The sequence below is a fragment of the Loxodonta africana genome, unplaced genomic scaffold (assembly GCF_030014295.1).
Source record: "Loxodonta africana isolate mLoxAfr1 unplaced genomic scaffold, mLoxAfr1.hap2 scaffold_225, whole genome shotgun sequence".
Classification (NCBI taxonomy): domain Eukaryota; kingdom Metazoa; phylum Chordata; class Mammalia; order Proboscidea; family Elephantidae; genus Loxodonta; species Loxodonta africana.
The window spans coordinates 76,172-103,491 of NW_026974960.1; the positions used below are offsets into that span (position 1 = coordinate 76,172).

The 27,320-nt window shown below is 40.0% G+C and overlaps 1 long non-coding RNA gene across 1 annotated transcript; it reads right to left on the bottom strand.

Annotated features, from left to right (window-relative positions):
• Nucleotides 1-1,132: 1,132 nt before the first annotated feature.
• On the bottom strand, nucleotides 1,133-26,297 carry LOC135229330 (uncharacterized). Its single transcript, XR_010320113.1, has 3 exons — nucleotides 26,146-26,297; nucleotides 8,912-9,059; nucleotides 1,133-1,798 (listed from the first exon to the last, which is right to left on the bottom strand). It is a non-coding gene; the product is annotated as an uncharacterized LOC135229330 (long non-coding RNA).
• Between the last annotated feature and the right edge of the window lie 1,023 nt (nucleotides 26,298-27,320).

A 27,320-nucleotide genomic window follows, 5' to 3' on the forward strand; every position in this document is an offset into this window, starting at 1 on the left:
ACAAGGCCTCCTAAATCTGGTGAAGACAGAACACAGATAACCAAAGGTGAGGATGGGAAGAAATAGATTGAGTTCCAAGTCCCATCCACAGTATCCCAGGGCCTGGGAATCCCTGGAAGTGCCAGAGGTGTGTACTCCCTGGGAGATGTGACCCCAAGTGTCAGAGGAAGCCCTACGGAGCAAGGAAGGAAGGGCAGGGACTCTAGGATGGGCACTTCCATACAGGCTGCCCATGTGAATTTCTCAGAGTGACCGTGACAGATCCTGAGAGGGACAGTTTGAGGCAAAGGAAAGTAAGTTTTCTGAAGAGGGGTGAATTCCACAGTCTCCTGATAATGAAACAGAAATCCCGTCCTGCTCAGAGGTACTGAGTAGGAGGGATTGTGAATTCCCATCCTGCACAGAGGCTGGCTGGGAAGTTCGACTGTCTAAAGACAATGTGGCCAAAGTCTTTTTTATCTTTCAAAGATATATCTTCAACTTCCTGCAAATTCAATCCTGGAAAAAAGCCTAGAATATACAAGTGTGGGTTTTTCAGGAGAGCAACAAGGGGAGAAGGTGATAGTGGCATATCAGAGAAGGAGAACAACAGTCTAATAGTCCCTGTGTTACTTAATGAATCACACATGGTGTCCAGCATTCTTCCTTATCTGTAGACATGTAAATGCAGTAGATGTTTTAGCAATAACTGAATTAATCCTCACAGAATTCTTTTTGGCCATTTCCAGGTACAGAGACCAGAAGAAGTCATTAGTTACAAGAGCAAGCAATAATTCGCTGGTCTGAATTTTGTTCAATATCTGTGTTTGCCCTTCATAGATTGATAAAAGTCTCTGAATCTGGCATTGAAGACAGTGTTTTCTCTATTGTTATGGATTGAATAGTGTCCCCCAAAATGTGTGCCAACCTGGCCACACCATGATTCCCAGTATTGTGTGGTTGTCCTGCATTTTGTGATCTGATGTGATTACTTATGTGTTGTAAATTCTAACCTCTGTGATGTTAATAAGGTGGGATTAGAGGCAGTTAGGTTAATGAGGGAGGACACAATCTACAGGACTAGGGTGAGTCTTGAGTCAGTCTCTTTTGAGATACAAAGAGAAGAGTGAGCAGAAATGAGAGGGACCTCATACCACCAAGGAAGAAGTGCCTGGAGTGGAGCACGTCTTTTTGACCCAGCGTCCACGCGCTGAGAATTTCCTAGGCCAGGGGAAGATAGATGACAAGGACCTTCCCCCAGAGCCACAAAGAGAGAAAGCTTTCTCCTAGACCTGGTGCCCTGACTTCAAACTTGTTGCTTCTTAAACTGTGAGAGAATAAGTTTCTGTTTGTTAAAGCCATCCACTTGTGGTATCTCTGCTATAGCCACACTAAAAAAAAAACTAGATAACTAAAAAACACATATATAAAATAGTCAAAAGAAAAAAAGTTTCAAATACACACACATACACGTATGATGTTATTAAACTTTAAAAGCTTTTACATTCTTATAACACATTTAACAATAGAGATTTGTATATAGAAGTTATAATAAGAGCCATCCCCACATAAGTATATTGTACCTGCTCCCCTGAAGTGTCCAGTGTCCAAAGATACATATGTACCCTTTTACACACTTCTTTTTGCCGGGACACATGTAAGTACATTCATTTGTTTGTTTTTATGGAAATTAGGTCACACTCTACCCATGTTTTTCTCTGAATCACTCTTCACTTGGTCAATATCATGAGTCAGAATCAGGCCAGGGGCTGACTGCAGAACAGATGATCAGTTGCTCATATTCACGTTCAAGTTGAAGCTGAAGAAAATTCAAACAAGTCCATGAGTCAAAGTATGCCCTTGAGTATATCAAACCTGAATTTAGAGACCATCTCAAGAATAGATTTGATGCACTGCACACTAATGATCGAAGACCAGATTAGTTGTGGGATGATAGCAAGGACATCATATATGAAAAAAACAAAAAGTCATTAGAAAGACAGGAAAGAAAGCAAACACCAAAGAGGATGTCACAAGAGACTCTGAATCTTGCTCTTGAACGTACAGTAGCTAAAGAGAATGGAAGGAAAAATAAAGTAAAAGAGCTCAATAGAATACCTGAAAGGGAAGCTGGAGAAGACAAAGTATGATAATATAATGTGAACAGATCTGGAGTTAGAAAACCAAAAGGGAAGAAAACACCTGGCATTTCTCAAACTGAAAGAACTGAAGGAAATATTCAAGCCTCTAGGTGCAATACTGAAGGATTCTATGGGCAAAATATCGAACAACACAGGAAACATCAAAAGTAGATGGAAGGAATACAAAGACTCAATACACCAAAAACAATTGGTCGACGTTCAACCATATCAGGAGGTAGCATAGGATCAAGAGCTGATGGTACTGAAGGAAGAACTCCAAGCTGCACTGAAGGCACTGGCAAAAAACATGGCTCCAGGAATTGATGGCGTACCAAATGAGATGTTTCAACACAGGGACGCAGTGCTGGAGGTGCTCACTTGTCTATTCCAATATATTTGGAAGACAGCTACCTGACCAAATGACTGAAAGAGATCTATATGTGTGCCCATTCCAAAGAGAGGTGGTCCAACGCAATGCGGAAATTATCGAGCAATGTCATTAACATTACATGCAAGAAAAATTTTGCTGAATTTAATTTAAAAACAGTTGCAGCAGTACACAGACAGGAAACTACCAAAAATTCAAGCTGGATTCAGAGGAAGACATGGAACGTGGGATATCATTTCTGATGTCTGATGGATCTTGGCTGAAAGTAGAGACTATCACTAAGATGTTTACCTATTTTTGTTTACTATACAAGCACACTCAACTGTGTGGCTCATGACAAATTATGGATAGCTTACCAAAGAATGGGAATTCCAGAACACTTAAGTGTAGTCATGCGGAATATCTATGTAGACCAAGAGGCAGTCGTTTGAGTAGGGCAAGGGGATACCGTGTGGTTTAAAATCAGAAAGTTATGTGTCATGGTGGTATCCTTTCACCATACTTACTCAATCTGTATGCTCAGCAAATAATCTGAGAAGCTGGTCTGTAAGAAGAAGAACATGGCATCAGTTTTGGAGAAAGATTCACTAACAACCTATGATATGCAGCTGATACGACCTTGCTTGCTGAAAGTAAAGAGGACTTGAAGCAGTTACTGATGAAGAGCAACCACTACAGCCTTCAGTATGGATTACACCTCAACATAAAGAAAACAAAAATTCTCACAACTGGACCAGTAAGCAACACCATGATAAATAGAGAAAATACTGAAGTCATCAAGCATTTCATTTAACTTGAATCCATAATCAATGCCCACAGAAGCAGCAGTCAAGAATTCAAACAATGTATTGCATTGGGCAAATCTATTGCAAAAGACCTCCTTAAAGTGTTGTGAAGGAAAGATGTCACTTTGAGGACTAAGGTGTGCCTGAGCAAAGCCATGATATTTTCTATCACCTCACATGCTTGAGCAAGTTAGACAGTGAATACGGAAAACCAAAGAACTGATTCATTTAAAATATGGTGTTGGCAAAGAATACTGAATATACCATGGACTGCCAGAAGAATAAACAAATCCATCTGGGAAGAAGTACACCAAGAATGCACCTTAGAAGCAAGGATGGCGAGACTTCGTCTCATGTGCCTTGGACATATTTTCAGGAGGGACCTGTCCCAGGAAAGGCTCATCATGCTTGGAAAAGCTGAGGGTCAGAAAAAAAGAGGAAGGCGCTCAACAACATGAACTGACACAATGGCTGCAAGAATGGGCTCAAACATAGCAATGATTGTGAGGATGGTTCAGGATCAGGCGGTGTTTCATTCTGTTTTACACAGGATCGATGGCCTCTAACAGCCACAACTAACATATGTAAGCATATATGGGTGTGTGTGTGTGTGTGTGTGTGTATACCCATTGCCGTCGAGTCGGTTCCAACTCATAGTGACCCTACAGGACAGAGCAGAACTGCCCCACAGAGTTCCCAAGGAGCGCCTGGTGGATTCGAAATGCTAACCTTTTGGTTAGCAGCTATAGCTATTAACCATTATGCGACTAGGGTTTCCACATAAAAAAAAAAAATTTTTTTTTATATATATATATATATACACACACACACACGTATATATACACACACTCTTTTTTTTTTTTCATATATATGTGTGTATATATATATTCTGTTCACCAGTTTTGCATCTCTAGAGATCCCAGGCTAAGACATTTGGTACCTACACTGGTTCCAGAGGAACCAAATCTTAAGGATGAGTTTTCTCAATTGATTCTCAAGTCTGGCTAATCTTAAAGGCACTGATGACTGTCTCCAGTAGTAAATAGGCTATTGCTAATCCATGGTGGGAGGTGACAATAGAAATACGCAAAATACTACTACCACTGGATCAAATATTTGTGAGAGACAAGGCTCTGCCTGATTACATATTTGATACTTTTCTATAATTTTGTCAGAATAAGAATAATAAGGAAGCTGCTTGGTTGGTCCTGCTTTTGCTAGCCACACTGGTGAATGAAAGAAATGGACTCAAAGCTCAAGCACCACATACAAGATCTGAAAGCTGCCACTTGTGCCCAGAAAGAAAACCATATTTCTTATACTAACAAGGCTAATGCTGCCAAAAATAAACTCAGATTCTTATCATAAGAGTGACTGAATTAAAGCGCCAGTTGAATATCCAACCTCAAATGGTTTCTGAAGTTAAAGTAAGGGCACTGATTGGGAAGAAATGGGATCCTGAAACTTGGGATGAGGACATATGGGCAGATAGTCAGGAAGCGGGGGACAATGAACCTCCAATTTCTGTTGAATCGCTCTTCCTAACAGAATCAGACCTCTTACTCCCATCTGAAGAGATTCTCTAACTTTGCCTGCTAAGGCACCCTTCCCAGTAAAACAATTATCCCTTCCACCTCCATCTGATGAGATTACCCCAAGCTGTGCCTGAAGTGTCTTGTTTGAGTTGTCTCCTGGGGTGGTGTCTGGGGCATTGCCTGGGGCATCACCTTAGGCAGATGCCTTATAAGACACGGCTGAACATCCCACTGCCACTGCCCATTTTTGCTTCTAGACCTATACCTAGACTTCAGTCCCAACAAGCCCCAAAAGGTGAGCTATGAAGTGTGACCCAGGAAAAGCTATGCTAAACTCCAAAAGAACTGCTTGATTTTTCTAATATATACATACAGAAACCTGGTGAATATGTGTGGGAATGGCTATTTTGGGTGTGGGATAACGGTGCAAGCAACATAAAGGTGGATTAGTCTGAGTTTATTGATATAGGCCCAGGAAGCATAGATTCTTCATTCAGTGTTTCAGCTTGAGAGGTTAGAAAAGGATCTCATAGTTTATTTGGCTGGTTTACTGAAGCATGGATTAAGTGGTGGCCTAAAATAAATCAAGTGGAAATGGCAGATCTGCCATTGTATACTGTAGGAGAAGGTATCCAAAGGCTGAGGGAAATTGGAATGTTAGAATGGATTTATTAGGCTGGACCCACAGACCCACACACGGAGTGCCCAGAGGGCTCTCTTTTTACCATAGCAGTGAGGTACAAATTTGGGAAGCAAGCCCCAGCATTACTGAAGACTTCTGTGGTTGCTATTTTATGTAAGTAAGAGTCCACAGTGAGAACTGCCCTAACTGAATGAAGACACCTGACTACAATGCAGTTGACTGGACCCCATGGTGGTAGCATCCAAGTGGTGGCACTCAATCAACAAAGACGAGGTGGGTGTGGTTACCATAACAGACAGTAGAGTCAAAGCAGTAATCAGAACAGTCTGCTCGCATGGATTTATGGCATTGGCTACTTAGTCATAGTGTCCCTGGGAGCGAAAGAGCTGGGAAATGTACATCTCCTGGTACCTAGCGTCTTAGATATCTAGTGCTCCTGTAACAGAAATACCACAAATGGATGACTTTAACAAATAAAATTATTCCCTCACAGTCTAGGAGGCTATAAGTCCAAATTCAGGATGCCAACTCCAGGGGAAGGCTTTTTCTCTCTGTCACTCCTACGAGAAGGTCTTTGTCACCAATCTTCCCCTGGACAAGAAGGTTCTCAGCACAGGGATCCTAGGTCCAAAGGATGCACTGCTCCTGACACTTCTTTCTTGGTGCTACTGAGGTCCCCCTGTCTCTCTGCTCTTTTCTCTTTTATATCTTAAAAGAGATTGACTTAAAACACAACTTAATCTTGTAGACTGAGCCCTGCCTCCTAAACATAACTGCTTCAAATCCTCGATCATTAACATCATAGAGGTATGATTTACAATACATTGGAAAATCACATCAGCTGACAAAATGGTGGATAATCACACAATACTGAGAAGCATGGCCTAGTCAAGCTGATATATACATTTTGGGAAGACAGAATTTAATCCGTAACACCTAGTATGCAGCTATCGACCTGTTAATGCCTTTTTCTCCATACCTGTTTCGAAGTATCACCCGAAACAGTGTGCCTTCTCTCTGACCTAAGTATATAAGGACCAAATAATGTACAGGAATCTCTGTTACATTTTCTCCATCTTACCATTATTTGGCCTCATACGCAGACCCAGTCACTTAATTGTGCAGCAGAATGAAGAGATTAAAGCCCCAACATTCTTGCCAGTGGACCAGGAAGGTAGCTGCTCAGACATCAGAGAGCCTCAGAGAGACAGAGACCAGGCGGCTCAAGAGGGGGATACCATAAAGTTGTTTTTCATACCCCTCCCCACTCCCACAGTTGCATATGCTTTGCTCTGACCCTAAGAAGTAGATCAATCCTTTGAGAACTGCATTATGGGTTAGAACACCAACAAGGTCCCAGACTGAGTGACACTCCCATAGATTACATCCAAATATCACTGCAAAGTCTTCAAAATCTGAACTGACATCTGAGCCACAGCACACAGAAGTTGGGAAAGAACCTGCAGCCTGAACATAACTGGGTCAAGTGATTCCTAAAACAAACAACATCGACATTTTCTGTAAGATTGAAGTAAGACACAGTCTTGGAATCATAGACAAAAACTTTAAAAAGCTACTTTAACCATGCTCAAAGAAGTAACAGGCACAACTTAGAAAAATAGAAAAATACATAGAAACCATTCACAAATGAAAATTTTAGACAGGAAAAACAGAAAAATAGAGATAAAAAATTCACTTGATCAGCTCTACAGCGGAATGCTGTTGACAGACAAAAGGATCAATGAGATGAAAACAGTTCAATTGAAAATATCCAATCTGAAAACAGAGAACAAATATTGAAAAAAAATGAACAGAGCCTCAAAAAAATTCAAAAATATCTAACATTTATTTATTGGAATTCCATACGGTGTAGAAAAAATATGTGGCGTAGAAAAAAGTATCTGAAGAAATACTGGCTCAACACTTTCCCAATTTGTTGAAAGACATAAACTTACAGATTCAAGAAGCTATGCAAACTCCAACAAGTTAAACTCACATAATTTTATGCCCAAATGCCTCATAGTCAATTGTGGAATAACAAGGACCAAGAAAATATCTTCAAAGAAGCTAGAGAGAAAACAACTCATCTCACACAGGAGAAACAATTGGAATGACTCTGTATTCATCATCAGAAGCCATGGAGGCCAAAAGGCTGTGAAAACAACATTTTTTCAACACTGAAAGAAAAGAAACATTAACCCGGTGTTCTATAGGCTGTTATTTCCTTCATGAGTAAAGGAAAAATATTGACATTCTCAGGTGAAAGACGCTTAAGAGAATTCATCGCCACCAGACTTGCTCTAAATGAAACACTAAAGGAAGTTCTTCAGGTGGCAGGCTTGGAATTTCAGGAATTATGGAAAGCAACAAAGTGGAAAGTATCTTCGGAAGTTCGCCCTCCACCAAAGATTAGACAGGTCTATAAAACAAACAACAACACACGTGAAGAAAGTGTTTCATAGTTCAATCATGTGTATGAGACCAAAAGTACAACACCAGCCCAAAAGCACTGAAAAGAGGGCAGGACGGAACAGGAATCATGGCGGATGGAAATGGGGAACTGGAGCATAGGAGAGGACAATATTGACACATCATGAATATTGCAACCAATGTCACAAAACAATTGTGTATAAATGGTTGAACAAGAAAGTAATTTGCTCTGTAAAGTTTCAAATAAAGCACAATAAAAAATAAAAAAAAGTGGTAGGTATCTCGGTAAACATATTATGCCAACCCTGTTGTCACTGCACAACATGGCGCAGGACTCCCCTCTTTGCAAAGACTTTCTAGCCTATTGCAAACACTTTGAAATATACTCTTGGTGGCACATTAGTATTAGAGAATGGGGTTAATTTTGAAAATATGAGATGTCTGTACTCATGCCTGGTGAATAAACTGGATAATAATATTTTCAGAGCGAAATGAGATGTTCTAACAGAAAAATAGGCCTGAATTCCCACGTGGGCCATGAGCCTACTACTCTGAAGGCCTTTCCCAGAGAGGCATTTCAGGCACTTCTAGAGCAGCAGGAGCACTGGGGAATGCAGGTGTCAACCTCCCCCAGGGCCTTCTCTGAGGGGTAAGTACCTGCTTTAGTACTGAGCTTAGTGGTTCATAAATTGTCATTCTGCATAAGGTCTTCAGGTTCAAGTCTGTAATCCAGCTGGGATTCTGTGTGTGCTGCATCTCTGCATCAAAAGAACATGCTTCTAGAAGCAGAATGCCAGGAGAGAGGCGGTTCGGCAGTTGGGGTTGGGGGGTGCTGCGCAGACAGGGGTGCCCGAGGGAGGCACAATATAGTCATTCTGCAGGAGGTCTAGTCCTTCTGCACAAGAATTAGAATGCTTCTCAATGCACAATAGTTTACATGCAGGACATAAACAAAGTGACTGAAGGACAAAGTTGAATAGTAAACCAAGCCACTCCCTGTCAGTCCTTACCTGAGAGGGTCTTCATCAGGACTTCCGGGGATGGAGAAGGAAACAGTAAACGCTGATTTATTTTACCTCTTCCTTCCTCAAGAAACAGGAACTGGTGTTAAGACGTCAGGTGTCAAGCCCCAAACTCCTCTTCTGGTCTGTATTTAAGCTGTATAACAAAACTGGGAATGAGGCAATCAGCCGTGAGCAGACAGACCCAGAGTATTCCCAGTGCCCCACATCTTTGAGCTCCAGTGAGATCCTGTTCTTAGTCCCTAGATTAGCAGAGGAGCTGAAAGACTGAAATTCCGTGTTTTCAGGCAACTTGGGCTTCAAGCAGGCACTTATTGCTAAAGTCTTATTTCTCTGTGTTAATTTATGATCCTTAACTCAAATCCGGACTTTGAAGCTCATTTTGATAACTCCTCATTAGTCTGCCTAGACAAGAGTCTGCTCACAGTCAGTGATGACAATGGAGGAAACAAAGTCCCTAGCCCAGAGGAGGGACTGTTCCCCAAATTTAGGGCAATGCCCCTGGGGAGCATCGGCGAGGTGCACTGTGGCCTCTGTGGCTTTGCCTTCTGCTCCTGGAATTGCACCCTGGGGGCGTCCATATGCAGACGCAGAGTCCGTGGGTGACCACAACTCCTGCCCTTCTGGGTCATCATCCGGACGCACGTTGCGATATGCTTCCTGCCCTCCTTCCCAGCATAAGTGCTGCGATCACATATGGCAGAACCAGTTCCCAGGTCCAGACCCTAGGTCTTGCCCTCCTTGGCCTCAGGCTTCCCCTAGTCCTGGGGGAACCCGCAAGCCTGGCGGGTGCGAGGTTAGCACCCAGCTGGGCGGGCTTGGGCCTGTCTCAAAAGGCTCATGGCGCACGCAGGTTCCTCCTCCTTGGAGTCTGCGGGCTCGCGGTGGGCAGCCCGGCATCTCCTGCCTCCCTCGGGCGCCCTCTCTAGGCAGCAGCTCCCCTCCCCCCGCCCCGCCAACCACCCAACAGTCGCACTGCCTGCTTTCTGCTTCTAGAAGCGTGTTCTTTTGATGCACACATGCAGCACACACAGAATCCCAGCTGGATTACAGACTTGAACCTGAAACGCACAACTTTAAAACTACTAGACTGGGGGGGGGGGCGGTATTGGCAGTGAAAAAAGGAAAAAAAAAAATAAGAAAGAGAACAATTACAAAAAAAGTATTAGAAGACTGTAACCTCACGTTATGGACTCAAGAAGGCTGCGGATACACAACTGCGTAGATAGCATACTGTTGTCTCTTTCTTTGCAAATAAGTCTTAGATGAGGGAATTTGGTACCGGGAATAGTTGCAGAGCCTGACTTTGGGGAAATCTGGGATTGATTAATTGGCTTGCATGAGGCTACAAGCCCTGATAATCAATATTTAAAGATGAGATTCGAGCAATCTAGAACATGCATCAGAATTTTTTACAAGTAAATTAGCACCAGAAGAGGCCTTTAACCACTAAATAAAATGGGTCAGTAGTTCAAGATCTCCCTACAAAGAAAATGGCAGACCTAGATCGTTTCCAGTCAGGTTCCAGCAAACATGCAAGAAACACTCATTTTAATCTTGTACGCAGTCAACAGAGATTAGAAAACCATGAGACACTCCCCTAACTTGATCCTTATGGCTAGTTTAAAAATGATAACAAATTAGAGAAGGAAGGTAGAAGAAGAGTTAGAGGACAAGCACACTCAGTAACTGAGATGCAAAACCCTACATAAGATGCCAGCAAAGGAAATCCAGCAAAGGGTAAACCACGTAACATGCCATGATCAAGGCGGTTTATTGTAGGCATACAAATTTGAGTGAACATTAAAGATTTAGTAATTTCATTCACCACATGCATAGGTGAAAGAAGAGAAGACATATGCTCACCTCAAGAGATGGGGGCAAAGCAGGTTGATAAAATCCAATCACACGGACAGATAAGGACTAGGTGCAAACATGGAACAGAAAAGGAGTTCCCGAACGTGGAAAACTACAACTAGCATGATAGTTCATGGTGACGGGTGGGACATTCTCTTTAAAATTAATAAAAAATAAAATAAGGATGCTTCTATCATTATTTTTATTAAACATTTAACACTGGAAGTGTAAGCTAGTACAAAAAAAGTATAACTGCTATTCATAGATTATAGGACTGTCTCCATTGAAAACCGTAGAAAATATTGGAATTAATAGTAATCATAAATAAAAAATAAATTGAAATTTCAATGCGTCAGCATCAAGCGGACTCTGTCATAGCTCTTAGGTGAAAGCAAAGGACACTGATAGGGAAAGAGGAGGTTCGGGTGGGCTAGACCAAGGAGGGAAGAAAATTATTCTGCACTGGGCTGAACTTATAAGCACGGGTATGTGTGTTAGTTACCTAGTCCCTCCATAACAAAAAATAACACAACTGGATGGCTTTTAAAGGACAGAAATTTATTTTCTCACAGTTTAGCAGGTAGTAGTTCGAATTCAGGGCATGGCTGTAGTGGGAGGTCCTTCCTTGTCTACCTCAGCTTCTAGTAGATGCCAGCAATCATTTGTGTTCCTGGCCTTCTAGAAGCATCTGTCTTCTTTGTCTGTCTTCCTTTTCACCTGTTTGTGTCTGTGTGTATTCTGCTCCTTTTATAACTAAGAAGAGTTAGGCTTAGGACCCACCCTACATTGGTATGACCTCATTCACATAATAAAAGCAGGCCCCTTATTTCCAAACAAGGTCAGAATTACAGGTACAGGGGTTAGGATTTCCACATACATTTTGGAGGGACACAATTCAATCCCTAACAGTTGATTTACCAGATATTCTGGATTGAGAGTACTCACATGAACAGCTGAGAGTAGTTCCAATTCTTTGCTACATTTGTTGGCTGAAACTTGTCTCAATGGTCACCCATAGGAATGTTGGAGCAATTTATTGTGCAGGACCTGGCCTACCATTCCTAATCATGTCCATTGTGTGGAAAAACACACACTCCCATCACCGAAGCCTTGAGAAATTCATCGATAAGAACGGAATGGTGGTTGGAACCAAGAATTGTTTCATAGCCTAGATAACATGGTGCAGCTGTTAGATATCCACATGGAGATGTCCGGTAATAAAACTTCACCCCACACGGAGATGTCAAGGATAATACCAACAGCTAATGTTCATTGAGTACCTACACTGGTGCCAGGCACTCCTGTGCTTTTCCTTTCATGTTTGCTTTTCATGATGGCCATATGAGGAATGTATCATTATAATGCATAAAGAGGTCAATACAGAGAGTTAGGCTCACATTTGAATATATGAGTCTGGACCCAGGAGGAGTCTGAATGGATGGAGGTATAAACCTCATGTCCTTAGCTACAAATAGACAGCAGTAAACTCACTGAGGCATCCTAGAGGGAGGGTGTCAACAGAGCGAGGAGCAGGCACCAAGCCCAAGGGTACTTGGGTATCTAGAAGCCTGCCAGGTGAACAGCAGCCAACAAGCCTCTCTGAAGTCCAGTGTGGTTCCTGGAGGGTTGTCTGTCCTTGCTCTCAGCTGCATTTCCCCAGTGCTCCTCCCACCTGCACTGGGTTGTCCGCTCATGACGACAGGGACAGTGTGTACCTTCCACCACTGTATCTGCGTAACATAGACTATTTCTGGCCCATGGAGTATATTGACTGAATGAAAAATAAACAAACAATAAGGACGTAAAATCCTTCGTAGTTGATACCTTGGAATACATTAAGGGGCTTCATGAGTAAGAGGGAGAAAAATTGATCAGGGCTGCTTCTGAGACCATCCCTTAGGCGTAATGAGTGTTAAACAACACTTAAACAAAGAGATTTAATGGCAGAGATGTATGTTAAAAAGATGTAAGTATAGCTTAAAGATTACTAGAAACATGCACATTATTGCAACTATAGTCAAATCGCTAAAAAACATATAGTACATGCACACAGAATATTACAAAGTAATTTAATGCCCTCATTAAAAAAAAACAAAAAAAAATTACCATGAAAAGACTAATGTTGAATGAAAATATCAGGATATAATATCTGTGTTAATATACATAAATGTGTGTGCTAATACACACATAAAACCAGTTGCCATTGAGTCAGTTCTGATTCATGATGACACCAGTGTGCCAGAGTAGAACTGTACCCCATAGGGGTTTCAGTGGCTGGGTTTTCGGAAGTAGGCTGCCAGACCTCTCTTTCATAGCAATTCTGGGTGGACCTGAACTCCAACTTTCTGTCAGCAGCTCAAGATATTAACCATTTGCATCAACCAGAGACTCTAATACACATACATGCCAATATAAGCACGAAAATAGACATATCGGAACGTTAATAATTTATTCTATGCGTTACGTATGTTTTCTTGTTTTTTTTTTTTTTTTTGCATACTTTCCCATTGCTTCCAAGTTTTTGAGGAATAGAATGTACTTCTGGAAAAATTCATGAGAGATTTTTAAGTAATGAAATAATTAACAGAAACAGAATGAGTAAATCTGTGGCAAGGCAGCCCATGAACCCAAGATTACAGTAACACTGGTATGAAAAGCAGAATTGTGGAGTCCTGAAGCTCAGTGGTTCCATGCATCCATCAGGAAAGAGGGAAGAGCAAATAAACAAGGAGAAAATACAGTGAGCCAGAGGAGTGGGAGCCCTCTGTTGTGGGCACAGTTTTCTCATGAAACTTTAGATGGACACAGTGGGTGGGATTATCCACTTCCATCATACAAACATTTTTATTACCCTTGATTTTAACAGAACTATGTTATAAAAACAAATAATAAAATAAAGTATAATAAAAGAATAAATCTCATCAGTGGACTACTATCATTTTCCCCAGCCACTGAGGAGGGCAGGAGACACACAAGGGAAAGAAGATGGAGCAGTGTGAAAACTCATGCTAAGTGGGGAGGAGAGTGTTTCTGAGACAGGCCTTAGCTGCTACCACCTAGGGAAGTAGGCAGCCATGCACAACCAACTGGAAGAAATGGTACATTATTTCTGAGACCTACTCCAGCTCATAACAAATTATGGATAACATGGGGAAGAATGAGATTTCCAGGACACTTAACTGTTTTTATGAGAAACCTGTACATAGAACAAGAGGCAGTCATCTAAACAGAACAAGGAATACAGCATGGTTTAAAGTCAAGAAAGGTGTGCATCACCGTTGTATCCTTTCACCATATGTATTCAACCTGTATGCTGAGCAAATAATCTGAGAAGCTGGTCTGAAGAAGAATAAGGCATCAGGATTGGAGGAAGACTCATTAATAACCTGAGATATGCAGATGATAAAATCTTGCTTGCTGAAAGTGAAGAGGCCTTAAAGCATTTACTGCTGAAGATCAAAGACTACAGACTAACAGCCTAACAACTGGACCAATAAGCAACATCATGATAAACGGAGAAAATGTTCACGTCATTAAGGGCTTCATTTTTACTTGGATCCACAATAAACACCCACGGAAGCAGCAGTCAAGAAATCAAACGACACATTGCATTGGGCAAATCTGCTGCCAGAGGCCTCTTAAAGTGTTCAAAAGTACAGATGTCACCTTGAAAACTAATGTGCGCCTGACTCAAGCCATGGTGCTTTCAGTCGCCTCATACGCACACGAAAGGTGGGCAATGAATAAGGAAGACCAAAGAAAAATTGAAGGCATTGAATTACGGTGTTTGCAAAGAATATTGAATATACCATGGACTGCCAAAAGAATGAACAAATCTGTCTTGAAAGAAGTACAGCCAGAATATTCCTTAGAAGCAAGAATGGCGAGGCTTCATCTCACATATTTTGGACATGTTGTCAGGAGAGATCAGTCCCTGGAGAAGCAGGTCATACTTGGTAACAAGTGGCCACAACAATTGGCTCAAACATAACGACGACTGTGAAGGTGACGATAGGTAGTTTAACATACATTTTGACCCATATGAATTAAAATTTAAACAATTATTTCATGCCTTTTTGTAGGGGTTTTAGAATATACAATTAAAATAAATGTAAACAATTAATAGAAAAAATCTCTGAAAATAAAATTTAATTTTCTTAAATCACTGCTCCATACCCCAGATCTAAATGGCTTGATATAAAGCACTGGTCTTTGTGATTCACAAAAAGGAGGTGCCAATTCCTGGAGGGGGGATGGGAGGATAGAGAGAGTTGGAAGCTGGCAAAATTGTCACGAAAGGAGAGACTGGAAGGGCTGACTCATTAGGGGGAGAGCAAGCGGGAGTACGGAGTAAGGTGTATACAAACTTATATGTGACAGACTGACTTCATTTGTAAACGTTCACTTGAAGCTCAATAAAAGTTAATATAAAAAAAAAGCCCAGCCCTGAGCAATGTTTGCTTAAAAACTTTGAAAGTTTGTTCCTCTCTAAAATAAAGCAGGGTCTAACTTTAAAAATAAATAAATAAATGTAAACAATTATTAGAAAAAATCTCTGAAAATAAAATTTAATTTTTTTAAATCACTGCTCCATACCCCAAATCTAAATGGCTTGATATACAGCACTGGTCTTTGTGATTCACAAAAAGCAGGTACCAATTCCTGAACAAGAACTGAAGTGACAGGAGAAACCCCCCATGCTGTTAGAGCCCTGAGTATGGGCCCTAATCCAGTGATCTGTCTTCATTAATTCCTTTTTATTTCATCTCTGTGAAAGAGGGGAGGGAGAAGGTGAGAGAGGGTTACATGTGCCTATTCTGTTCTTTAGCATCCAGTTCACTGCCAGGAACAAGTATTCGTAAGAGTCTAAAAAACGTTAAAGTACAAATAAGGAGGAAAACCTCCTAGTATATATATGTATTAGGTGGCACAAAGAGTTAAGTGCTCAGCTACTAACTGAAAGGTTGGCAGTTTAAATACACTCAGAGTTGCCTTGGAAGAAAGGCCTGGCAATCTACCTCCAAATAGTCACAGCTATTGAAAACCGTATGGAGGGCAGTCCTACTCTGAAAACTCACGGGGTCGTCATGAGTGAAAATCTACTCAACGGCAACTGGATTGGTAATCTATATATGGCATAAATGTTGGGAAAATTAGTTTCTGAACATATACACGGCATACAGAATACACTGCACATTAGTATTATGTGCCAAAACCCACTGTCATCAAGTCGATTCTAACTCACAGTGACCCCAAAGGACAGAGTAAAACTGCCCCATAGGGTTTTCACTGAAGCAGACTGCCACATCTGTCTCCTACAGAGAGGCTGGTGGGTTCGAACCACTGACCTTTCAGTTAGCAGCCAAGTTCTTTAGCCACAGAGCCACTAGGGCTCACTGCTGTCATGTACAGTGATTACATAAGCAAATTCTGAAACAACCTGCCTGGGTTTAAATCCTAACTCAATTTATCAGCTGGGTGATCTGGGCACGTTACTTTACCTCTCACTGCCTCAGTTTCCCATTTCTAAAATGGGTCTTATTCAAAAGGTTGTTACACAGGTTAAATAAAACACACAAGGCACTTAGAAAAAGGCCTTACACACAGAATGAACACAATAATTGTTAGCTTTCATAATTATTAAGGGAATACAAACAAACGGCTAGGTTGAAGGAACTTCCACTGAGAAAGAGTTGAGTTCCAAAATTCATGTGTAAAGTCATTTACATCAACTGTTAAAGTTGTATGTTTAGATTCAAGTGATTACTGAGGTGTGTTATGATCTTGAACAGAGTTCTGGGGACTATACAGGCAGACTCTGCATGCCCTTCTCCTGCACATCCATTCCATCTCCCTTGGAGCCCAGACATCATGTTATCAATTAAACCCCTCCCACGCTGGTGGTGTACTGTTTAAGAGCTATGGCTGCTAACCAAAAGGTCATCAGTTCAAATCCACCAGGCGCTCCTTGGAAAGTCTATGGCACAGTTCTGCTCTGCCCTATAGGGCCGCTATGAGTTGGAATAGACTCAGTGGCAATGGGTTTTTAACGGGTATGAGGTAACTGTTCAGTGCTTAAAGACGTACCAAAAGCAACCACTAACACAAAAGTATAGTAAAAGGTTCTTATTTCAGAGTAGCAAAACCTTAGTTTCTAACACAGTGGTGAATTAGGGTGGACTGTGGATCAAGAGGAGCTCTGGTGGCATAGTGGTTAAGAGCTCAGCTGCTAACCAAAAGGTCAGCAGTTCGAATCCACCAACTAGTCCTTGGAAACTCTATGGAATAGTTCTATTCTATGCTATAGGGTCTCTATGAGTTCGAATCAACTAGGGTCTCTATGAGTTGGAATCAACTTGATGGTGACAAGTTTGGTTTGGTGGGTGTCATGGATTGAATTATGACCCTAAAAAATGTGTGTCTCAACTTGGTTAGGCCATGATTCTCACTATTGTGTAGTTGTCCTCCATTTTGTGATTGTAATTTTACTTTAAGAGGATTAGGGTGGGATTGATTGTAACACCACCCTCACTCAGGTCACCTTTCCCTGGGGTGTGGCCTGCACCACCTTTTATCTCTCCAGAGATAAAACGAAAGGGAAGCAAGCAGAGAGTTGGGGGCCTCAGACTACCAAGAAAGCAGCACCAGGAGCAGAGCATGTCCTCTGGACCCAAGGTCCCTGCACCTGAGAAGCTCCTTGACCATGGGAAGGCTAAGGACAAGGACCTTCTTCCAGAGCCGAAAGAGAGAGAAAGCTTTCCCTTAGAGCTGATGCCTTGAATGTGGACTATTAGCCTACTTCAATGTGAGGTATTAAATTTCTCTTGCTTAAAGCCATCCACTCATGGTATTTCTGTTATGGCAGTACTAGATGATGAAGACAGTGGGTCAAGGTGGAAGGGGTGGATGAAGGACAAAAAAAGAAAAATGGACAACAGGAGAAATATAAGAATTCAGAGAACTGTGAAAATTTAATTCCTGAATATACTTTCTTTCTCCTCCCTATAACTGGAAGGACTTTTCTCATATACAGCGTATATAAGTAAATCCTGGCAATATTTAAAACACTTAGATTTTTGTAAAACTCATTCTCTGAAAATTCATGGTGGCCCCATTAATTTATGGCTTAAAAACAACTCAGAACTAAAAAGAAGCATAAATAAATAAATAAAGGCACTGCTGTCATTTGCGGGTGATGTTCTTTTCCTGCTATCCACAACCCACACACTCGGGTTAATTTTCCAGGGTCAGTGTTCATAGACCATCCTCTTTCTCTTACCACCACCCCACCACCCTTAATTATTTAGAAAACGCAGGGCCAGTCAGTGTTCCAAACATCAAGTTTTCTCTCCAAAATGCCAACTGGCACTTGGAGAGCAGGCTACATTCTCAGCTATCAGCAATTCCACTAGCCCCTGCAGATAAGGAATGTGTCTCCACTGAACTGTTCATTGTAATTAAAAAAAAAAAAGTAAAAAACTGTTTCTTAAAAAAAAAAAAAAAAACCAGGCATTTCCCTATTACCCACCCACCCCACTCTCCCACACCCAGTGCTCCCCTCACCACACACACACTCAAATATTTCATACCAAGGGTGTGTCCCAAGCACGGGGTCTGGCTCTGCTCTTCTTTTACACCCCTTGGAGGCCTCTGGAGAAACCATACCTTTGGTTGGCAATTCCCTGAACCCTGCCTATTCAAGCTGGCACTTATTCAAAAAGGCAGGTGAGTCTTCAAGTCAGGTTTTTAAAAGGAGTTTAAGAGGTCCCAGGTGATATGCCTACTCACCCTCAAATTTCTCAAAGGTAATAATTTCTTCAGATGTTTACAATGTCTCTACTATGGGTTAACTAAATCCCTTAGGATGGTGGGCATAGGAAAATCCTCCATCTCAATGCCCCCCATTTCGAAAAAAAAAGAGAGGAATCTCCAAAATTACAAATTTCAATTTCTACATACTTGATTGAACTAAGGAGTAAGTTCCTCACATGTGTTATTCTTGGTCTGAGTCCTGGTGGTGCAGTGGGTAAGAGCTAAGCTGCTAACCAAAAGGTCTGCTGTTTGAATTCACCAGCTGCTCCTTAGAAACCCTATGGGGTAGTTCTACTCAGTCCTATAGGGTTGATAAGAGTTAGAATTCACTGGATGACAATTGGTTTGTTTGCTTTTCAATCTTTGGCTGAAAGGTAGACTTTGTTATCAATTTATTAAATCAACTGGTAATTTGCTGGATATTTCTCATACAGGAACTTATGATGTCTTCAAATCCAGCTAATCAGGTTTAGGGAGAGAGAAACTTCTCTACCTTAGCTTCCCTGCCACTCCCACACCTTTTTCATTGATTTCCATGCCCTGTTTAAGTAACATCACTCATCACTTCTCACTGTCTAGGTTATCTGAGCCAATTCATGGCAGTCAATTCCACCTGAGCCCTAGGATACCCTCATTTACATACTCTGCCCTGTTCCTTCACCAATGGCTGACCTCACATCTCCACTGGAATGTCTACTAGGCATCTCAAACTTAATGTGGTTCAAATAAAATTCTTCGTCCAAGTGTCTTATCTACCTCCCAGTCTTCCTTATCTCAGCAAATGTTCTCACTATCCTCTGGGTTGTTCAGGACAAAAACCTAGAAATCATCCTTCATTTCTCTCCTTTATTCAAATCTTGCATCCAATCCATTGACATATTCTGGACTCTTGGCACTACCTTAACATAAATCCTGACTCTATCCACTTCTCACTACCTCCACCTTACATCCACCATCATCTCTTGGTTAAAACTGGACTCCATGCACCGATCTTCCCTCTTACAATCTACATAACAGCATCATTTCAGTGGCTTCTCATGGCAATTAGGAAAAATTCCCAAATCCTTCCCATGGTCTTTCATGATGCGGGGCTTGCTCACCATACTAACCTCATTTCCTAACAGTCTTCCCTCGGTTCACTCCACACTAGCCATGACTTATTTCCTGAGCTTCCTCAAATGTGCCAAAACACTTGGTTATTTAAGGGCCTCAGAAACAACTCTTTCCTTTATTGGCAATATCCCTCCCTTCAGAACTTCATACAGCTATTCTCTCCTTTGATATAGGTCAGTTATCTCCTCAAATATCCTGCTCCCATAAGCTTTTACTATTAATCTAAAACAGCTCACCCCACTCATTCCCTCACATGCAACTCTGTCTTATTTTCAAAATATTTAGCTCTCCTTGACATTTTTTGTTAATTATTACCTGTATTTTTTCTGGTTGAGAATATATGCAGCAAAACATACACCAACTCAACAGTTTCTACCTGTACAATTTAATAACACTGGCTACGTTCTTGAAGTTGTGCAACCATTCTTACCCTCCTTTTCTGAGTTGTTCCTCTGTCATTAACATAAACCCACTGCTCCTTAAGGTTCCTATCTAATCTTTTCAGTAGCTGTTGTCAATCTGATGCCATGTAGACAGTTCTTAAAAGAGCATATGCTCAAGGTAGACCATTTTTATTGGTTAAGTAAGCTAATGTTCTGGAGCCCTCATGGCACAGTGGTTAAGTGATACGGTAGCCAAGCAAAAGAAGAGCAGTTTGAATCCACCACCTGCACCTTGGAAACTCTATGGGGCAGTGCTATTCTGTCTTACAGAGTCTCTGAGTTGGAATCAACAGCAACAGTTTGGTTTTTTCTTTTTCATACTTCGGTTTTAAGATGATTCAAGGGAATGCTTTTGGTGTAATGTTTAAAGATTATCTCACGGCAATAGTTTCAGGAGTTCATTCACCCTCAGTGGCTCCAAAAAGTCTAGGGTTCATTTGAAATTCTGTTCTGCATTTTCCCCCTTTTGATCAGGGCTTTTCTATGGACTCTTTGATCAAAATGTTCAGCGACAGCAGCTGGGAACCTTCTGGTTCTTCTGGTCTCATGGCATGCTAGATGTTCTTTTAAAAAACATGAGTGGATGCTGAAGGTTATCAAATACTTATTTTATTACACCTATTAATATAATCACATTTATTTTTCCTGTACATATGGCAAATTATACTGATTCCTTTTTGAATGTTAAACTAACCTTGAATTCTTGGGATAGACCCAACTTGGTCATAATATATTCTTCTTTAGAGTATTGCTGGATTTGTTTTGCCTATTTATTTTTATATTTTGCATCTATGTTCATCAGTGACATTGGCCTGTAATTTTCCCATCTTCTGCTGCTCTTGTCAGGTTTTGGTATCAATATTCATTCTACAAGCTTTATAAAATGAGTTTGGGTATATATTTCCTTTTATATTGAAGAATTTGTGAAATATTTCTTGAATATTTGGCAGAATTTGCAGGAAAAGCCATCTGATATGAAATTTTCTTTTTGAGAATAGTTTGAGCTCTAATTCAATTGTATTAACAGTTGTGGAATTACTTTTGCTTCCTGTTTCTTCTTGAATCGTTGTTATTAACTTACATGGTATGATACGTTTGCCTACTTTACCTAAATTTGCAAATTTATTGGCTAATACGGTTCATAACATTCTCACATTATCTTTATGTTCTGCAAGATCTGTAGTCATTTTCTTTCTAATTCCTGATATTCGTTTTTTATATCTTCATTCTTTTTCACTTGATCAATCTTGCCTAAAGTTTGTCAATTTTACTAGCATTTTCTAAGAATCAACTTTAGTCTTTGTTGATCATCTGTTGCATGTATTCAATCATTAATAGAAACAAAGATTCCTATGAATGTTTGTTTCTGGTTTTTTCCCAACATTTTGAATGGATGTTTAACTCACTTATTTTTCAAGATTTGTTCTTTCCAATTATATTTTTAAGGCTATAAGTTTCCTATATTATATTGTCTGTACTGCACAAATTTTTGTATGCACTATCTTCATAATTGTTCACTTCAAAATGTATTCTAATTTTCATTATGATGTCTTTTTTGACTCATAGTATTTTAAAATATCCAAGCACATGGAGATTTTGTATTTTCATTTTCTAAGATGGTTTTTTTTTTTTTTTTAATTATGGTGTACTTACATAAAAAAAAAAATGGAGATTTTGTATTTTCATTTTCTAAGATGGTTTTTTTTTTTAATTATGGTGTACTTACATAGTATCCTCTATATTATTGCAGACTCTTGAAATTTGTTGAGACTTGCTTTATAACACAGTATACAGTTAATTTTTATACACACTATGTTATGTATGTGCATGAGATGAATGTATATTCTTTCATGGTTAGATAATACACACAAATACACATATAGCAATTTGGTATTTTTTTACATGTTAAATCTTCTGTATCCTTGACAATTTATGGACTTCTATGTTTCTGAGGGGTGTGTTAAAAATCTATTATGATGCATGATGTCAAAAGGAGCCCCAGTAGTGCAGTGGTTAAGCACTCAGCTGCTAAACCTTTTGATTTGATCCACCAACTACTCCACAGGAGAAAGATATGACCGTTTCCTTCCATAAAGATTACAGCCTTAGAAACCCTTTGGAGAAGTTCTACTCCATCCTATAGTCACTATGAGTCAGAATTGACTCAACAGCACACAAGAAAAAATGTATGATGTGATGGAAACTCAGAAGTACGAAGCTAAAAAGAATTGGTCCTACCTGCAGGGTCAAAGGATGAAGGACAGAGAAAACAGCAGAGACATCCAAAAGCTTGGAAAAAGGGCTGAGAGGACAATGGTTGGTGGTTTAAGGGCTTTGAAGGGCTACCATATATACTGAGGAATCTGAAGTGCAATGTTCTTGCCTAAGGATGAAGACATGCTCATAAAGATCCTGACAAAGCTTTAGGCTTGCATCTCTGGCTGATCTTTGGGCTCCATGGGGGCAGGAAGTGAAGGCTAGGGCAGAGTTTTAGGCACTCTTGCTTAGCATTGAAAGAACGTGCCAGTTCAGAGCCAATCTGCAAAGACTGGGATAATGTTACTTTTTCTTTTTGGCTACAAGCATTTAAAGAAAGCACTGTCAGGTCATGAACTGACTGCTGAGATAACAGAACAGAACTTCAGTGTCCACACATGAGAAGACATACAATCTTTGCAGAAATAGTTTGGAAACATCACTAAGCAAATGGATGACTGGCCCTCAACAATTAAAAAAAAAAAAAAAGCAAACCCTAATGACAGGAGGGAATCTTATTTCCAGAGTCACATTATAATATCTAAGATATCCAGTTTGCAACACACTATTCTAAGTCATAAAAAGAAAAAAGAAAAGGATGGTTCATTTGTTAAGAAGAAAGAAAGAAGAGAAATGAACAGAAAGCATCCCTAAGGAAACACAGATATTGGGATTACTAGACAAAGATTTTAAACCAACTGTCTTAAATTTCCTCAAAGAGCTAAACAAACCATAGACACACACACAAAAAAAGGAAACCAAGAGAAGAATGTATGAACAAGTAGAAAACATTAATAAAGAAATATTATACAAAAGAACCAAATAGAAATTATAGAGCTGAAAAGTTGAATAGCTGAAATAAAAATTTCATTAGAGGAGCTCAACAGCAGATTTGAGCAAGAAAGCAGGAAAATGTAAGCTTGAAAAAGCACAACTGAAATTGTTCTAACTGAGGAGCATAAAGGAAAAAGAATGAAGAAAATGAATAGAGCCTAAGGGACCTGCGGGACAACATCAAGCATACAAATATACTCATTAAGGGAGTCCCAGAAAGGAAAGAAAGATGAAAGGACAGAAAGAATATTTAAAAACGTAATGACTGGAAGTTTCCCAAATGTCATCTAGATATCCAAGAAGCTCAATAAACTCAAAGGACAGTAAATACATAGATATCCACAGACAGACATAATCAAAATGTCAAAAGACGAAGACAGAAACTTGAAAGCAGCAACAGATAAGTGACCCCTAATGTACAAGAGAGTCTCAACAAGTTTAACTGTTGATTTTTCATCAGAAACCACTGAGACAAGAAAATAGTCGAATGATGTATTTAAGGTACTGGAAAAAAAATACAGAAACAAAACTATGAACCAAGATGTCAATATGTAGCAAAACTATCTTTCAAAAATGAAGGTGAAATTAAGACATGCCCAGATACACAAAACCTGAGGGAGTATGTTAGCAGCAGAACTGCCTTATGAGAAATGCTACAGGGAATCATCCTGGCTGGCACGGAAGGACACTAGACAGTAACTTGAAGCCATAAAAAGAAACGAAGACTCCGTAAAGGTAACTACTTAGATAAAACAAAGTCAGTAATATTTTTATATCACGCCTCTTTTTTTCATATATGATTTAAAGCACGAATGCATAAAAATACTTACACATCTCTCTTAATGGACACACAATGTATAAAGATGCAATTTTTGTAACAGCAACGTAAGTAGGGGAGGTAACTGAGCTGAATAAAAGCAGAATGTTGTATACTGTTGAAGCTAAATTTGTATTAATTAAAAGAAGATTGTTATAAACATAAGATATTAATTGTAATCCTCATGGTCACCACTAAGAAGTTAAAAAATATAAGGAAAGGAAATAAGGAGAGGACCAAAATTGTACACTTGAAAAACATCAGTCAAACACAAAAGTGGACGGTAGTGAAGAAAATGAGAAACAAAATACATATATGACCTACTACAAAGTAGAAGACATAAGTCCTTCCTTATCATTAATTGCTTTAAATTTAAATAGATTAAATTCACAATTGGGATCATTAAAGTTGTGTGTCAACTTTGTTGGACCATGATTCTCAGTGCTTTGGCAGTTATGATGTAGTTTAGCAGTCGAATAACGATGCAATCATTTCCATGATGAGATGTGATATAATGTGATTACCTCCATGATGGGATCTGCTGTGAGTAGCCAATCAGATCTAAGGGAGTTTCCTCGGAGGTGTGGACTGCATCCAATATAGGTGGACTTTCTGGCAAGGCTCTTGAGCTTTTGCTCACTCTGAATCCTGCAGCTGGCTCCTCTTCATCTGATCTCAAGTTTTTGGGACTTGAACTCTCAGCTTACCTTCCAATTTGGGGATTCACCAGCCTCCGCAGTCTGTGAGCCGCGGCCTGCCAGCTTACCTGCCGATCTTGAGATCTGTCAGCCTTTGCAGCCTGTGAGCCACAGACCTGTTGTATGACCTGCAGATCTTCAGTTCTGCAGTCCCTGCATCTATGTGAGTCAGGAGAAGCCACAAGCCTGACCCATGGACTTGAGACTTACCAGCCTCTACAGCCTCGTGAGCCATTTTCTTGATATAAAGCTATTTATATATAAATATATATATATACACCTCACTGGTTTTGTTTCTCTAGAGAACCCAGCCTAAGATACCAATTAAAAGACAAACATTGGCAGAATGCATAAAAAAATCATTCGATTGCTATGAAGCTGATGTGACTCATGGTGACCCCTCCCCTCATGTGTGTCAGAGTAGTACTGACACACAAGTGTGTCAGTTCAATGGCTAATTTTTCAAAAGTAGATCACCAAGCCTTTCTTCCAAAGTGCCTCTGGGTGGACTCAAACCTCCAACATTTTGGTTACCAGCTGAATGCATTAACCGTTTGTACCTCCCAAGGACTACAACATGTATCTATGTTTATTTCTGTATTACTTCTCTTTATACTATATACATACATACACACATACACACACACATAGACATCCATGAGTGGTTCATACAGATGCTTTGGACTTCAACTAGCAGGGCTCTATTAATTATTGATAGAAAAGTACTGATACCAGTTATAAATGCGTATTTGTCCATTTCCCCTTTCAGATTTATTAGTTTTTGTATTTTGGAGCGCTGTTGTTAGACACGTACACATTTAGGAGTGTTGTATCTTTTTGGAGAATTGAACCTTTATTATGTTATGTCCCTACTTATTCCCAATAATACTCCTTTTTCTGAAGTATAATTTGTCTGATATTAATACAGCCACTGCAGTAGAACTGGATAATTTTCAACCATTTCAATAGGTAGCATAAGATCAAGAACTGATGGTATAAAAGGAAGGAATCGAAGCTGCATTGAAGGCATTGGTGAAAAAACTACCCTCTCTCCACCATCTTCACTAACTCTGACACCAACTGTCCCTCACACAGCACTCCCTACTTCTCTGCCGGGTTCAATAACTCATTGCAATGGCCACACAGAACTCATAGTCCATATTCACGATTATGGGGTTTATTAGGGAAGTAACAGTTATAGCTCAGGCTCAACAACACTCAGAATACAGTTTTTCTATCAGGACAGCCTCTTCCCTCCTGTGCTCATAGGCGTGCCTCTGCCTGGCCTTGGGCCGGCCTCTCTCCAAAGGCACTCAGCTTTCCTTCTCCCTGGGCCATCATCTCCTATAGCCAGGTCCCTGTTGCTCGGTCTCTCCTGTCATGGCATCTTACCATCTTCAGGGTTACAGCTTCCTCTCTCTATCTCAGTCTCCTGCTTCTAGGAGCTTCTCAGTGCAGGGATCTCAGGTCCATAATATACGCTCGGCTCTTGGCTGTTCTTCCTTGATGGGAGTTGAATCCTCCTCTTTGCTCTGGAACTGGTTCTCTTTGAAGGCAAAATAAACAATCCACTGCTCTTCACCTTCTATTAAGGTAAAAATTCTTCAGCCTGCCAAGAGCATTGTTCAAGAATTGGCTCCAAATCTTTCCTTGAAAATTACAGTGAAAAATCTTATAAAAATGTTAAGTTTTATTATTAGGCAAACCACTATTTCATCAAATCATCGTCTCTATATAAATTTTTCACCACTATGTTTTTTTTTTATGTGGCTTAAGACAACAATCAGGTGTGTAATAATGTGTATATCATTACATTTCAAATTATAAAGTGATGTTCCAATGGTTTAAAGAGTTGGAGGGACTATTGTGGCTAGAGAATACTGAATCAAAAAATATTTTGACATGAAAGTTTCAACAACAAATATGTTCCATAACTATAGGTGTACTTGTAGGTAAATGTTTAATGTAATAATTCGGATGGTTAAAAAAGACAAAAACAAATAAAAACACATTAAACAGCAGAATAAGTCAATAGATACCTATTGTCATGACAGATACAAACAGAAAACAAAGAATAAAAAATAAGTGCAGCAGAAGTTACCAGCGTTATGTAAAAGAGAGGAGCATCTTGACACCGAAATAAAATAGCTAGGTGCTTCAAAATGTGCATCCAGCAGCTTTTCCCTTTAGCAGGTATTGCAATTTCTGATTTATTGGAATTAAACTAGTTGTCCATGTCATTCAAGTATTATTTTAATGCAATAAATCATTTTACAAGTCCCATGCTGTAGAAAAAATGCTTAAATCATTACATAAACATAGCTTTGCTCACAACTCTTCCCATTCTGAATGCATTACTTTCCCTTTACCACTTCCTAAATAGCTTTGAAAATCTTCACAGTGCTGTAAACCCAAGTTCTAGTCCCACCACCATTTTATGTGATACTGATCACTGTGTGTCCCTGTGAAGTCTTTTTTTTTTTTTTAACATCCTATATATATATATTTTTTATAGCACTATGGTCACTATTGTCGACTCAACATGTTTACTGCCTTATTGCGCTCTT